Here is a 14968-nt window from a genome sequence, read left to right on the forward strand (position 1 = left end):
AAGATTTTAGCACCAGTTCACTCTGATCAGATCCACACAGAGGTCAGTTAATAGCCCCACGGGATATCTCTACTAAAGTTCATGACAGCGGTGAAGGAGCAAGGCTTTGGTGTAATTTAGTCTCAGCACAGAGCTAACCTTTGGGGACTCCTATGTATCTCTGCACCAGCAATTGTTCTGCTTTGGCCAGGCAGTCCAAAATATGGGACAAAAAAAACCCCTGTTGGTCTTTTTCCAAATCTTTTGTGTAACTTAATTAATAAACCAAGTAACAAACAACAAATTGGCAGCAGGCATTTTAGGTGTTGTTCATGTGCCAGCCGTCGTGTCTCTGCGAAACAAAATGTTCTCTTATTGAGAAGTTACAAAACAGTTGTAGACTGTCAGATGAAGCTACAACACGGAGCTCCGGTGTTCTTCCTCCTGCAGAGGTTTTAGAGTTCCAGTGATGAGGAAAGCTGAAGGTGTGCCTGCAAGTGTATGGGAGAGGACAAGGAAAACTAAGTTTTTCAAAACCAAGACGTTCTCAATTTAAACCCACAGGCAAGTCAGATCTGCTTGCAGCACACCACTCCTCAGAAAGCAGTGATTCTGAAGCACAATATACAGACTGTTTTGGAGTATGGTAATAATGAATATGAACTACTGACTGAAAAATAGTTTTCATCTTTTTTTTTGCCGTTTTGTCACAGACTAATGTTTAATGGGCAAAACCCAAATGTCTAAAGCCAAGTTATCTCCTTCTAGTCAATGGGACAGAGCGAAGGACAAAGGAAATAGCATTGGCTATCTGATGATTCAAGTCTGTGTACCCTTAAGGTCACCATAAAATTAACACCACTTTCACCACTGTCTACTTCGTACCGGATTCCATCACTGAACTCTAGTGGCACGCTCCAGAGGCTCCACTCCAATAACATATCAAGTTCAATAAAAGGCTTGCAGCAAGGAGACTCCAGGCATCCTGGACACAGTTTCCTGAAATCATGTGATTTCACGAATTCATTAATTTCACAACTCATGGAACCATCAGTCCTCTTCTAGCATTGGCAAACCTAGATTTTCCAACACACAGACATGCAGCTGTGATAATCCAAGGAAAAATGACTAGCTAACCTTCTACTTCCCTGAATGTTTTAATTATTAATTGCGTGTTCAGATTCTGCAGACACAACTGCACACGCTCATATTTTTGGTCCTGCCTTGTAAAGTCAACTAAAGTACAAGTACCTGTCTTGCATTCCTTTGCGCACAGTCTAATGGCAACAAAGACAGAAAACTGCCTTCTCATAAACCAAAGCTACTGTGGGTGTTTGTGCTGGAGCTAGCTATAACCCTACAGTCCGATCAAAGTACAAAACAATCAACAGAAAAACTACCACCGGTTTGTATCAGGCCTTGCATGGTTGAGAAGCAACCATGAAGTTCAACAAGTATCTTAAATTACATTATTTTGATTTTTCTCTCCCTATGTTGAATATGAGCCCCTAATGAGATTTTTTGTTTGGTTAGAAATGAATAGTTTGAAAAAACAAATAGATCGTTTGAATTATAAGGAAATAGTCTTGAAAAAAGTTGTTTTATTATGAAACTTTAGCCTTCCTGTGACTTCTAAAATGATGGCATTGTTCAGTTTAATTCCCTACCAACTTTCTAAATTGCTGAGGGGAGAGGGGAGAATGTTGTTTAAAAAAAAAAATATATATATATAAACAGTTACCATGTCTCTACCCACATTAAACATTTGCAAAGCCACTTTATAACTGTGTTAAAAAATTCCTGTAGTGTGAAAGATGGCTTGGATATTTAAACCAAATCTAGCTTAAAAACAGAATTGGGGGAAATGGATAGGATAGCTCAAGAAAGTTCCACTCTCACAGCTGTCAGCTGAGAAGAAATGGGGGAAGGGGGGAAATGCTGAGAAAGGAATTTTTTTTTTTTTTTGGCAGTGAAGAAAGGAACATGCCATCCCTGTTTGAAAAGTTTCAGGGTGGGAAAGGCTAAGGAGGGGCTAACATACTATACATACCTTTACATATATTTTTGAGGCAGAAAAACAGTGTTATGTTTGAGCAGAGTTCAGCAAGTGGAAAGGGAGGTGGCATTCGCTCTGGCCATTTGGTCCTCTTAAATAACCCCGCAATTTACAGCACGCTGAGAACGAGCCCGAGAGATGGTCGAGTGGCTGCCTCACAATGCGAAGGCTACACAAATGTCGTGTACACTGCATCACGTATGTAAGAAAATGAAGAAAAAAATAGTTTAGTGTCTGGAGGAAACACATTAAAAATGTTTATCTACAAGGCCTTTGGTGGTGCAGGCTCCTGTGAAGCTGGCTCACAACCTTTGAATTCTAGGAGAATAAATTATGTACCCTGTTATTGTTACAGCCACACTTCTGGGTACCTTGCATGACTCAACTCACAGAGCAGTACAGAGAAAGGGAGGGAAGAATTAGTCTTGTTTCCTGAAGCTACAGATATAAGACGTTAACATGAAATTGTAGACCAGGGGAGGGAAAGGCAAGCCAAAGGTAAACTTCCCAGCAAGTTTAAAGCTGCAAGCTGTTCTTCCTAGACTGGAAGAATAAATGAGATGAGACATGTAACTGAATACTGGCACATCTGTGGAGATGTTAGAAACAAAGACATAATGTAAAGGTTTTGTAAGTTCAGCTCAACGGTGCCTTTTCACACTCTACAGAATAAAAATGTGAATATATTGGGGGTGAAATATCCAGTTTGACAGATCTGAGAGTCAGCTAAAGGTGAAAAATTGAACACACTATTCAAGAAATAAATGTCTGGAAAACATAAAAAAAAGCCAGATCCTAAGAAGGGAAGAAGGACCCTGCCGGAAGAGTAAGACATATAAGAAGTAATGAATAGGAGAAGCCTTTGCCTGAGAACTGTCGCAAAGTCCACATCTTCCATTGACACCTGTGGCTAGAGTCTGGTCAGGGCAGAGTACTGCTAAATTGGATCTGCTCTTGGAACAGGGGGTGGAAACCTTCCCGGAGGAATGGAAAAAATGTCCCAGCTGATTAACACAAAGTAATACACTGCTCTCACAGAGGAAATGATAAAGAAAAGAATTTTAAATGGCACGATTCCTTTGAATATTCCTCCAGTGTTGCTATTTTTCTAGACCATCCCCCAGCTTGCCCTCACCGTTGCATCAGCTGTACAGAAACGTGTAGTACTCTTATTCTTCTAAATCAGTGATTTTCAACTATTTCCAGAACATGACCTCACATTGTAAGAACACTTTGTGGAGTCTGACACCCGCTGCTAAGCTCAGAAGAAAGATGGCCCCTGCCTCCTAAAAGCTGTCTGCAACAACCAGACCAAATACCTGTGAACAACAGAGAGGTTGGGCCATAGAAGTGGGATAGAAAAGGTAGTACAAACGAATCTAACATCACCGTTAACCTCCTTCTACATACCATAACCACGCGGTTACTATGAGATTTTTCCTTTATGAAAACGGCTCAAAATTAGCCATGAACAAAACTGCGTCTTCTTTTCTTCCTAAAGATTTACTCGCTTCCCTACCACTTGTTTTATGTCCCACACCGCGAGCCAAACGTGGAGCCTCCTGGGTGTATTCTTCGACGTTATCGCCTGCACAGACCCAGTTTTTCCTAGAGCTCTTCACTCCCCAGCCCAAGCGCTGCCTTCTGAGCACGGTCCCTTTTGGAAGGGACTGGTGTTTGGGTGGGACGCATTCTCGCTCTGCGACAGCGAGGAGATCTAACATGCAGCCTCACACTCAACATGATCATCTGTTGACACAGTTATGAGCTGGAATTCCATTTCTTGTAGCAATAGTTGGGACCAACATCCACAATAACTGTGCACTGAAAACTTGTATTTGTGGCTCCATGGCCAAAACCACAGGAAAACTATTTTTAGTGCAACAGAGCTCTAAATAGTGGAAGCACTGAAAATTTAGCTCGCATCATGGGCCAAATTCTTCTCCTGGTTACACCCACTCTATGGAGAAGCTTGAATATAACAAACACTCTGAAACAGAAATTTAAAAAAAAAACATGAAACTTTTGCTTGTGAGTAATATCAGTATTTTAAACTTTAAATGAAGAAAGGCACATATCCTCCAGCATTTCCTCTGGAAATAAAAAAAAGGAAAGGAAAAGGGAACAGTCTGAATTAAAGTGATCTAATACAATAATTGTACCTATCACAATAAAGAGAATTCATCCCACTATATACATCCAAACAATACCTATTGCTAAAATCTCTCTCCATTCATTATGCAGATACTTTTGGCTTAGACCAGTGAAAAGGACACTGAGTTTATCTTGAGAGAAGATGCAGCAGATGAGTGTAGCCTATGAGTAACAAATCAGGTTTTAATAGCTAGACCTACGCTTAATTACTCACAAGCCAACTTTCTAACAGCAGTTTTATCACCTCAGGATTTCACAACACAAAACAATTAGCGATGGCAATGCAGAGTACTCAAGCTTTCTCAGGTAGGAACCGACAGGACCTGACTTTCTCCTTCTGGCTGTATTTCTGCCAAAGTCCCCAAGTTACAGGACGCTGGGCCTTTACAACTTGTATTTAAATTTCGTGGCACACTTAGGGACACAACTTTTTTCTACACCCTCATGACCAAATAGTTGGGTTTAACAATTTCCTCTGCAGTATCAAGATCTGCATAGACAAGCATAACAATGTCTATTATAAAATTAAAGTGCTTTTGGGCATAGTGTCATGCAGGTTTTGGACAGCATGTTACAAGCTATTTGCTTCTCTTCACAAAATTTCCACAGAAATTTTATTTTCCTTTCTTTGCTTTTTGTTAGGAGAACAGGGAAGTGGATCATTTTCTAAAACAAAAATTAAAACTTTTTTGAGAAGCCAGTAAGATGAGAAAATTACAAAATAGATTTTTCCTCATTAAAAAAAATACTATTTTTCATTCACTATTTTATTGTTGATAAGTTTTCTTCCACGGTTAAGCACTGCACTATGACATATGTTTTAAAGGGAAATACAGGAAGGAAAATCAAAAGGCAAACAACACATTTTCAATTTTGGTTACATTTTTGCAAATCTGAAATAAATTAGGGTTATTGTTACTGTCTAAACACCTTCATATGTCACACAGTAAAGAAAAAAATAAAAAGTTCCTAAATGCTCCAGCTGCTTAGATGGGCCCCATGTAAGGCACTGTCACTAAAATAGTTCACAACCCTAATTACAATTCACCACATCTTGGGAATGACATTTAGGATTCTCGAGGCGCTTTTAGATATTTTTTAGACTCTGCGTAGAAGTTCAGCTGTCACGAAGTCGGTTTTATTTTGTAACAGATTTTATCCTTTGGAATGTTATGTTTGGATTGAGCTGAAGATACGGAAAAATACATGCAATATCGTTTGCTTACCCGACTGAAATATAACTCCTAAAACAAAGCTGAAAATTTTTGTCATTTAGTGTTCATATTCTAGCCTGTGCTTGCCTATAGCTATTTAGATTGGGGGGGTGGGGAAGGGTAGGAGAAAAAACTCTCCTGTACTGCATTATTCTGACTCCATTAGTGTAGTCAGAGAGAATTCCTGCTCTCTATCCAGTAATTAAATAAATATTTCACATTGCAGGATTTAATTGGAATCCCCAAAGTTAACAATAGCCTCTGCTATCGGTGTCGCTATCTCAGGGGTTCTGTTTTCACAGACGTATATTTAGATCTCAGCCACATCGCCCACTTGCATTACGAATAGTACAACACGCCCCCCTCCCCCCTTAAAAAAAAAGAAAACAAACAAGAAGCTCAGTAAAATCTGGAAACTTTTATAAAGTGACGCCATCTCCACGAATCTCCTTCTCCCTGCTGCAAAACGTACTTCAAAGCTCAACAAATTAAGTGGCAGGCAGGCTCTCGTAAAAAAAAAGCAACCGACCAATAACAAATGAACACAGCTTTACCTTCCAGCAACTTACTGCAGCTCCATTTTCTGAGCCTTTATTTTTTCGCTAGCTCCCTTCCAAGTGATTTCTATTTCTCTCCCTGTGTCTCTCATGCTGGCGGCAGGGCGGCTGGGGAGGAGCCCAGCGCCGAGGGTCCCCAGCCTGCCGGGGAGCGGGGACCGGATCGGGTAACACACCCAGCAGCACACCCAGAGCTGGCTGCAGAGAATTCAAATTCCCACTTTAGAAACTTTCTGCAATACTTGTGTGTCAAGTCTATTTTTGCTTCCTTCCTTCATCCTGTAATAATGCTCTTCGGTCCGATGCAACGCAGCCATCTTTTGTGCTGTGTCTTTCGTACAATCCGTAGATCAAAAGCGCTTTGCCGGTGTAAATCCTGGCTTTGCCGGAGCTGGCTGATCCCTTTCAGTGAATAATTTATCTAGTTTGCAAAATGGGAACGACTACAGTCACGGTGTATTGACTCTTTGCATTAAGTCTCTCTGCAGAGAAAGAACACTCACACTCTGAATGCATTTAATGGATATAAAAGTGTATATACATGTATAATACATATACATAGAAATATATACACATATAAATATATATATACACATTTAAGGCATTCAGATGGTATGTCTATGTGCACATGCACACACACACCTCAAAATGGACCAGTTTAATTAGGATAATGATGCTTTTCCTGTGAAAAATACAGTTATACAGTATGAATGATCTTTGTACCAGGCCTTCTACATTTGCATTTTATCACTCTGTGGGTATATACAAAGATGGCAAAACCACAGAGTAATATCTATAAATGAGAGTATAATTCTGCAAAAGGCAGATCGTTCTCTGTGAATCTACTGAACTAAACACAATAAATGCTGATTAGTCTTGTTGACAACAGGGCTCATAGAGGTTTCAAAGTCCAGTTAATAGGAACAGTCTGACAGCTGTACACCTTGAAAGAACCACTTAAAACAGAAAATAAAATTCATGCGATTAGATGCTTGCAGAATGAAAGCATTTTTTACTAAAATAATGAGATTATTGTGATTATGTCTGATCATTAGCCATTGGCCTTCATGAAGATGACTAGGGTTGTGTCCAAATGATCAGCTCAGCTCTCTCAAACCCTAGTTCATGAGAAACCTTGTGTCCGCCTCACACTGCAAGCTTAAATTCCCTTGCCAGAGCTCCAATTATCTGGCAAGATTTGAGCCAACAGTAGAAAGGAAGGTTCAGACACCCCTGGTAAGGTGGGGAAGAATGAGTGTGGCTTGCCAAAGGAAAGTCAGACTTTGCAGAACACTACTGGATTTTTTTGAAGGATTTGGCCAGAGTGTGAGGATGATAATATTCTTCTTGACGTATTCTACCTGGATTTCTAAAAGACTCTTGGCAATGACCCCCACCTTTCTCAGGGAAAATAATCTGCCAGGGGAAAGGAGGTAATGGTCTCCTAAGAAGGTATAACTACTCAAAAGAAAGGCAGCAAAGAGCACCAATATCTGGTTACTTTTCACAGCAGAGGGAAGTGGAATTTCACAGGCAAGCGTGTGCACATTGGTGCGGCTCAGCATATTGCTGAGTGAGCTGGAGAAGGCAGTAAGACGATCTGTGGATAACAAAGTTGTCTAGGAAAGTGTAGATGAGGACTCGGTGTGAAGAACTGAAGGAGTTCACCATACTGAGTGGGAAACAAAAGATGAAATTTGATGTAAATATAAATGGAAAATTGCACACATGGGAGTGAAGTCACATCCAAGATGACGTGCTCTAATATACTATGACTCAGAAACAATATTTTATAATAGTTCGATGCAGGTGTTGAATGTATTTTTGATGACCAAGGAGTGCACTGAATGGCAGGAATTGCTACAAAAGGAATGGCAAACAAAGCAAAGAAGATCGCTCTGACGCTGTGAATTCCTGGTGCACCTGCATCTCAGGCTCCATGCAGAGGGCCGGTTCTCTGTCTCAAAAAGAAATGCTACATCTGGCAGAGGGACAGACAAGGCCAAAAAGAGTGATCTGAAGCATCAAATGGGTCCTGTGCAGGAAATGTCTAAATAGCCTCTTCCATCTGGAAAAGAAACAGCTGAGAAGGGATATTAGAGACATCTGCAGAAAGCCCAAGTGGAACAGGGAAGGTGAAAGAAGACTTTGTCTTCCAGTTCTGGAGGAGGTGAGAGGAAGCTTAGCTGCAGGCTGTTGAGAAGACACAAAGTGTAATAAGGGGTTCAAATCTCTGCCTCCAAACATTGTGGGTACTGAAAGTTTACATGAGTTCAAAAACCAAAACCGGTGACGGAGCAAATTCACAAAGGAAAAACCCGTTAAAGGGCTAAATATAAAGACACCGACCTCTGGCTCTGGAAGTCCCTTGGTTGCAAATTGCTGTGCGAGTGCCTGTACTTAGATTCTTCCTCTGGGCATCCTCTGTGGCCGGCTGTGGGGCAGGACACTCAGCCAGCCAGACCTTTGATCCCACCCGGCAGGGTCACACTTGTGTTCTTCACATGCTGTTAGAACTGCTTTTCATCCTGAAGCTGATATCTCACTGCAGCCGTATTTTATTGTCTAAAATACCACAAATTCTGGTCTGCGTTTTTTCCAAACTGTGTGATATCCCAGTTCTGCCTCTCCACCATTCTACAAATATTGTTACATATTTACAAATTACACATATAAATGCATCTGTCAATAGAAATAAAACTCTTCTGGTCAAAAACTGTGAAATTGTTAAGCGTGCTACTCTGACTTTCTCAGTATGTTCAGGAGCAAAGTCACTAATGAGTTTACACTATGTAACTCAAAAATGCATCAATTATTCTAATCTACATTAAGAAACTATTATTAAGAACTCCACATTAAAGGTAATTTAAATAGAAGCTTCAATTTAGTGAAGCTTCAGTATAGCAGAGCACAACTGTGCAGAGCTTCTAGCCCAACGCAGATACTAACTGAACTAACCATAAAACATCTTTTCATCCACATTTTTATATCATTATGTACAACAACGAGTGTTATGTTTTGAAATGTGCATCTGGTCTCTTCCCGCGATACCAGAGCTGTGCAAGAATGGGAAACTTCCCTTCATGCCAAACAGGAAAAAAGATGGCTTTTTTACATTTTCTGTGAAGGGAAAATGGTAGCAGGAAGGACAAGCATTGGCATTTGAAAAATTGTGTTTTGATAGAAAAAAAAAAAATCCTTTTAAAACAGTAATGCAAATGAGGAACATCTAATGGAAGAGTCATTTCCAAAACTTGTGTTTTGACAGTGATGAGATGGGATTGCAGCTGAACTTTTCCATCTGTCAGTTCTCCTTCTTCCCTAAACTAGCAGTAAAATGCAACGTATTTCACAAGGTATTTTAACAAATCTATATATGACAATGGGACAGATTTAGTGCAGAGTTTCTTTGGTCCAGCTCAAAAGGACAGCAAAATACTTCATGAATATTTAATTATTACACTTTCTGAGAAAAGCATTTTCATTCCTATTGGAAATACAAAGAAAATGAAGTTCAGATAGAAAATGCCACGTGTCCAAAATCAGTCAGATATATCAGTGGCAACTCAGAGCTGAAATTTTTAATTCAACCCCAAATTTTGAATTCCAAAGACTAACCTGATGCAGAGGATCTCGGGTGTAAAAGCACAGAGCAGCTGTAGTTGCACTGCAGTTCCCCCTGCCCCTTAAATACTGACATTTTGGGGTTTCATAGAACAGGGAGGTGTTTCCATTCTAGATTACCAAAGATGTGTTTCTGAGAAAGCCACACAATTCAACTTTGAAATAAGCTCTTTCCTGCCTTTCTTATACATAACTCATCACACCCAGATTTAAATATTTGTGTTCTTGTTTCAAACCTACTCTGCCAATTTATTATATAATCAGCACCTTGATCTTCATTCTGTCGAAAAAATTTCTTAGAAAAGTCTGACTTTGGTGCCAGTTTTTATTAGTGGGATAGTTGGAACTGCTGATAGGAGGCTATAAACCTCAGTTTTAGGAAAATACTGATTAGTTTACATTTAACATGAGAATAATCTCCTGTCTGTTCAGTAAAGTATTTATGACTGTGCTTTAATTTAAGCACACGCTTAAATTCAATTAACTTCATTTTAATCATGGGCTTAAGTGCTTTGCTCTCTCAGAATAATAAGACCATTGGCATTTCATTTAGCTGGCTGAGCTTGTTTTTAAGTAAATCTTGCACTCTCAAGCACAAACTGACAAACATGCAAATAAGAGTTACCTTTTTGCCTAAAGACAGAAAATGATAAACCAAGTAGTTTTCCAGTCCATGAGGGGAAACACCTAGGCACAGAATAGATTTTCATTTCCCTGATACTATCATATTAATTGTCTGGTAGTGAAACGCTGCCTTGCAAGAAGAGATTGTGCCATCTTTGATCTTCTTCTGTACATGAGCAAGGAGAGACATAAGCGTAATTTTCCATAGAAATGAAGAACGTTTGTTTGCTTGTTTGCTAGACAAAAGCAAATGTCTTTGAGACATTGTGGGCCATAGCTTCACTTGATATAAATTGGCACGTCTCTTTCATTCCAAGGGAATGACACTAATTTTACACCTCAGAGTACATCTCGGAGACTTTCCACGTCATGTATAAACTTGAATAGAGAGATTCTGTATCATGAGATGAGATCATAATATGCAAGTGTTTCACAGACATAAAACTATGAGGTCTGGGAATGCTTGACAGTAGCTAATAAATACAGTATGGTCTGGTCATTAAGTGGGACCAATTGTTTATAAGAATAAACCAGTTAGTAGGCAGAGCCAAAAAGCAGTTTTCTTTACCATGGTACTCCTAATTAACTGCTTTTCCCCACCAAAGCAATAAAATTCAAAATTATGGTTTTATTAAGTCTTACACGGCTCAAAAAGCCCCTTTCAAACGTCATTAACATTTGATCCATTCACCAGAGAAGTGACCATTTTAAAAAGAAGTAAAAGGATAATTGAAAAATTTGAACATAAGCCAGCTTATACCACTAGCTAGAATATTTCTGATGCAAATTGAGAACTGACATAAAATAATGCCAATTTTACCACCATTCAATTTTAAAGGAAAACAATCATATTATGTTGGCATAGTTACTTCAATTAATGTGAAATAAAAGATTTTCGGAATTTTCTAACACTGTTAGTGTTTATGGAACCAGACCAATAGCAAACCCGGCAAAATTGGAATTTCTGTTTTCCATACAATTACTTCTATGAATAGTGATATTAATGAAGGCTTGGTATAAAAAAAATATATTGAATACATGCAGCATGCTTCCATTTTTATCTTGTGAACATTACTGCAATTATTTTCATAGACAGGAAAAAATATTCCTAGCGGAAGAACAACAATGCTGAACGGATATCGGGAGAAGTTCAGACAGGAAACCTGGTACCTTCAAAACCAAGAGTTTTGAAAAGTTTTGAGTGATTCACGACCAGTTTAGAGAGCTGAGAAACTGCCACCAGCTGCTCACCTCTGCAAGAACTGGAAGGTGACTGTGGGTACAACCAGGGCACTGGGGGTCCCTCACGCACCTTCGAGGAGATCCCCAGCGGAAGGCAGAGACATTGCTCGCACCATCACACACCCCAGGGAGCTGCTCCAGCCTGGAGAGCTGGAAGGAGAGTGGACTTTCCCTTCTGCAGGCTAGGATTGCTGCAGGAAATGAGGATGAATGATAACGAAGTGAGACTACGAGAAGCTTTCAATGAGCACTCAAGGTTTTCTCTCAAATTACAACACATTGGTACTGTTGCCGGTGGCTCCAAAATTTATGGAGAACAGAAATGCTGAGTAGGATGGCTTTCTCAGGTCCTACCCTTCACCTGACTGACAAATACCTTTTTCTAACTTGAAGAAATAGCAGTTTTCATTTGCGGAGGTCTGTCTCTGTCTGATTGCTTCCCCTGCCTGCCTTTCGTTCTTTCCACAGGCTTTGTACTGAGAAGAGCGTAATGCCATGTATCAGCCCTGAATATATTATCTAGTCCTTTCTTCTAAAAGGGAAAAAAAAAAACGTCTGGGGGCAGAATACTTTCAGCCTGTTCAAATTCCTGATGTGGAAAAACCTGTGGTTAGTCAAAGATAATCCTGTTATTTCCACCAGTTTTACAACACTATAACCATCACTTCCCGTTGGGTGGTTATGAAGCTACATCAATGCAAAGGGAGAACAAAGTTAAACCAACCCAGCTTCTGAGTACAGAAGGGCTTTTGGACCTCCATAAAAGTTCACTTCCTTGTTATAAATGACAATAATTCAGGACAATTCTTCCTAGGTTCTTTGCATTTAAATATCAAATAAGATGCAAGGCCTCAGAAGTGCTTTCAGTCTGCACTGGAAATCAGAGAAAAAAACCATTAAGAGTTAATAGCTTCTTTGGAGCAAATTATGAATTACAGACGGTTCACCATTAACATGTACCTGAGCAACCACTCTGAGTTCATAAAGTTCAGTGAATTCAGTAAAATTTAAATGAGATTATTGTATATTAAAGGCCAAGTCATATGGGTGTTTTATGCAGGCAAAAGCCTCGCTGCTCGCTTTCTGAATAGGGCCTGATTAACGACAGCAGAATTCAGCTCTGTGTTAATGCACCATTTACTGCCCCACTTTGGCACACTGCAGTGCTACATCTGTGCCCATTTCATGTTCTTAGTAAATTATAAGCAAAAAAGAATAGATTGAAATGGTTCATTCCAAGTATCTCTCACATAGTCTTGCTTGTAAGCTGAATGGTCCTTTTTGTAACCAAAAGGGCCAGAAACGGCCTCCTTTCCCAACTGGAGGTCTTTTTTAAATCTGGCTTTTAAAATTCTTTATGGTAGCAGAGAGAGAGAAAAAAAAAAAAACCCATAGTCTATATTGATGCTCTGTTTGCAGATTGTCCTCCGTTGCAAGGGGCACAATGCGCTTCCCTGGCCGATGCATGGTTGCGCGAGAATCATCCATTTTTATCACTTTCAGTTATTGTTTCCTTCCTCCGCCACAAATATTTCCCACAGTGCCACTGTTTTCTCTTGGCCTTCTTACTCATCCAAGCTAATAGTTAGGGGCACACTGGGCATTTTGTTATGCTTTTTTTTATGTTCTGGTAGGCATGAAAACACCCAGTAGGGATTCCATTATGTTGTAGCACTTGTGTTGAAGGGTGAAATAACTTCACAGCCTGTCAGAGGAGTGATGCATCATGAATAGTTCCTTCTTTATTCTACATATTTTTATTTAAACATTCTTAACCATGTTTTGTAACAAGCTGCTTTCACTGTACTAGACTGTCTGGAGGAGGAGGATCTGTTTTAACTTTCAAATGACCATGAAAGATTGGAGAGAAGCAACAAACAAGAACATCTCTGTATTAAGTTATCAAACTTTCTCCAGGGATCTGAGGCTGGAGAGCCAAATGTTAGCAAAGAGTTTTTACCTTTGTTCAGTGCTTTGCTGCCTTTGTTTTCAGAAATTTGCATTGTTTTCACCTGGGTATTGATTTAATCTCAAACTTTGACAACTTTGTCTCTTCTGTGACTTCTTTGAAGACTGTGTCACAATTTACATGGGCAGAGCAAAGAGCAAACCAGTATCAAACCCCAAAACATCTGTGTTCCCCATTGACACCCTTTTACTGATAATCTTCAAATTCTTGTCAACAGCTCCTACGTTTCCAACACCAGAAAATGTCAGATTTGTCATTTTTACTGCGTTACTAGAACTCATCTCATTACCACATTCAGCTAAATAACTGCACCAAGCCTTTGGTTAATGGACATCACTCATGAGTTTATTTTCATGAAACACCCAAAACCCTTTTACAATATCAAATATGTGAAGGTCATTTAGCCTTAGCAAGTGGCCCTGCCTGGAAGGGACTGTGACACAGGTCAAGGATGGAGCATCAGCAAGGAAGAAGAGGAAAGAGCATTTTTCTCCTCCCAAAGCTCCTCACAGTGCAGTTCAAGCCAGAAGTTACTGACTATTTCTGCCTCTTACTCAGCTCTTTAAAACAAGTATGTCAGCGATGGAAGGATTTTGCATACTCACAAGATGAAGTCACGCCACAAAAACTCTTCTCAGTCTGATGGTGTCCTCCTGACTTACCCCAGCTCCCTTTGGGGTTTGTTTTTGGAATCTCTCAGGAGTTGGCCAAAGCTACCAAATGTGATGGTACATCAAACCGGGATGATGCATTAGCAGTAGTACAGCCTTCATTATCTTGCCTTATGCTCTAACCTGTGCTTATTGCTAATATTTCTTAAATGAGCCATGACATTATATGTTCCCCAGACAGCCACCTTTAAAAACAGTCTAGACACTAAAGTCTAGAATGTTGAGTTGAAAACCTAAGAGCAATTTCTTCACAATACTTGAATCAGGAGCATCTGTTGTCTCTTTGCCCTAAACCCCACTCATGGCAAGCATGACATGTGCTGCCTGAAGGCAGGCTGAGACTTAGGTCATGACTCAGAGTGCTGTTAATCTTCCTTCCTTAGGGTTTCCTTCCGCCCTGCCTCCAGGACGTGGGTCCTACACCAGCTTTCTGCCTGGAACAAAGGGTGGCCACACCGCGGCATCTTGGGCTAACCCCTTGCAAAGGAAAGGAGTTCACTGCATACACAGCCCCATCAGTTCCTGCTGACGTCCAGGGAAGGGACAGAGCTGCCCTGCTGAGACCACTCTCTTTGGTGCTACTCCTGGTAGTAGTATCAGGAGCATTAGGCCATGGAGCCCGTCTAGGGGTCTGCTTAGCAAATCCAGACCTGGCCAGGTTGGAACACTCTGTGCAAGGTCCTTCATTTCACTCAGCAGCCACAGCACCAGGACCCTGTGAAAAGCAGGGTCATGAAGTACAGAGACTGTAGCAGAGTGCTGGCTTGTGCCTTGCCAGAAGTCACAGGCTATGCCCAACACGAGGCACCTCCAGAAGTCGGTGGTCTCATGCTCACCCCAACCCTGAAACCAAAGCTCTGCTTCCCAGCCAATGCGCC

The 14968-nt window shown here is 40.4% G+C and overlaps 1 protein-coding gene across 1 annotated transcript in view; it reads right to left on the minus strand.

Annotated features, from left to right (window-relative positions):
- The window catches only part of SMAD5 (SMAD family member 5), a 29827-nt gene extending 23730 nt beyond the window's left edge, over positions 1–6097 (minus strand). Inside the window, exon 1 of the mRNA XM_074884232.1 lies at positions 5958–6097. The gene's annotated coding sequence lies outside the window, so the exon portion shown is untranslated. The remainder of the gene's footprint in view (positions 1–5957) is intronic.
- Between the last annotated feature and the right edge of the window lie 8871 nt (positions 6098–14968).

This window comes from Strix uralensis, chromosome 14 (assembly GCF_047716275.1).
Source record: "Strix uralensis isolate ZFMK-TIS-50842 chromosome 14, bStrUra1, whole genome shotgun sequence".
In the NCBI taxonomy this organism is placed as follows: Eukaryota; Metazoa; Chordata; class Aves; order Strigiformes; family Strigidae; genus Strix; species Strix uralensis.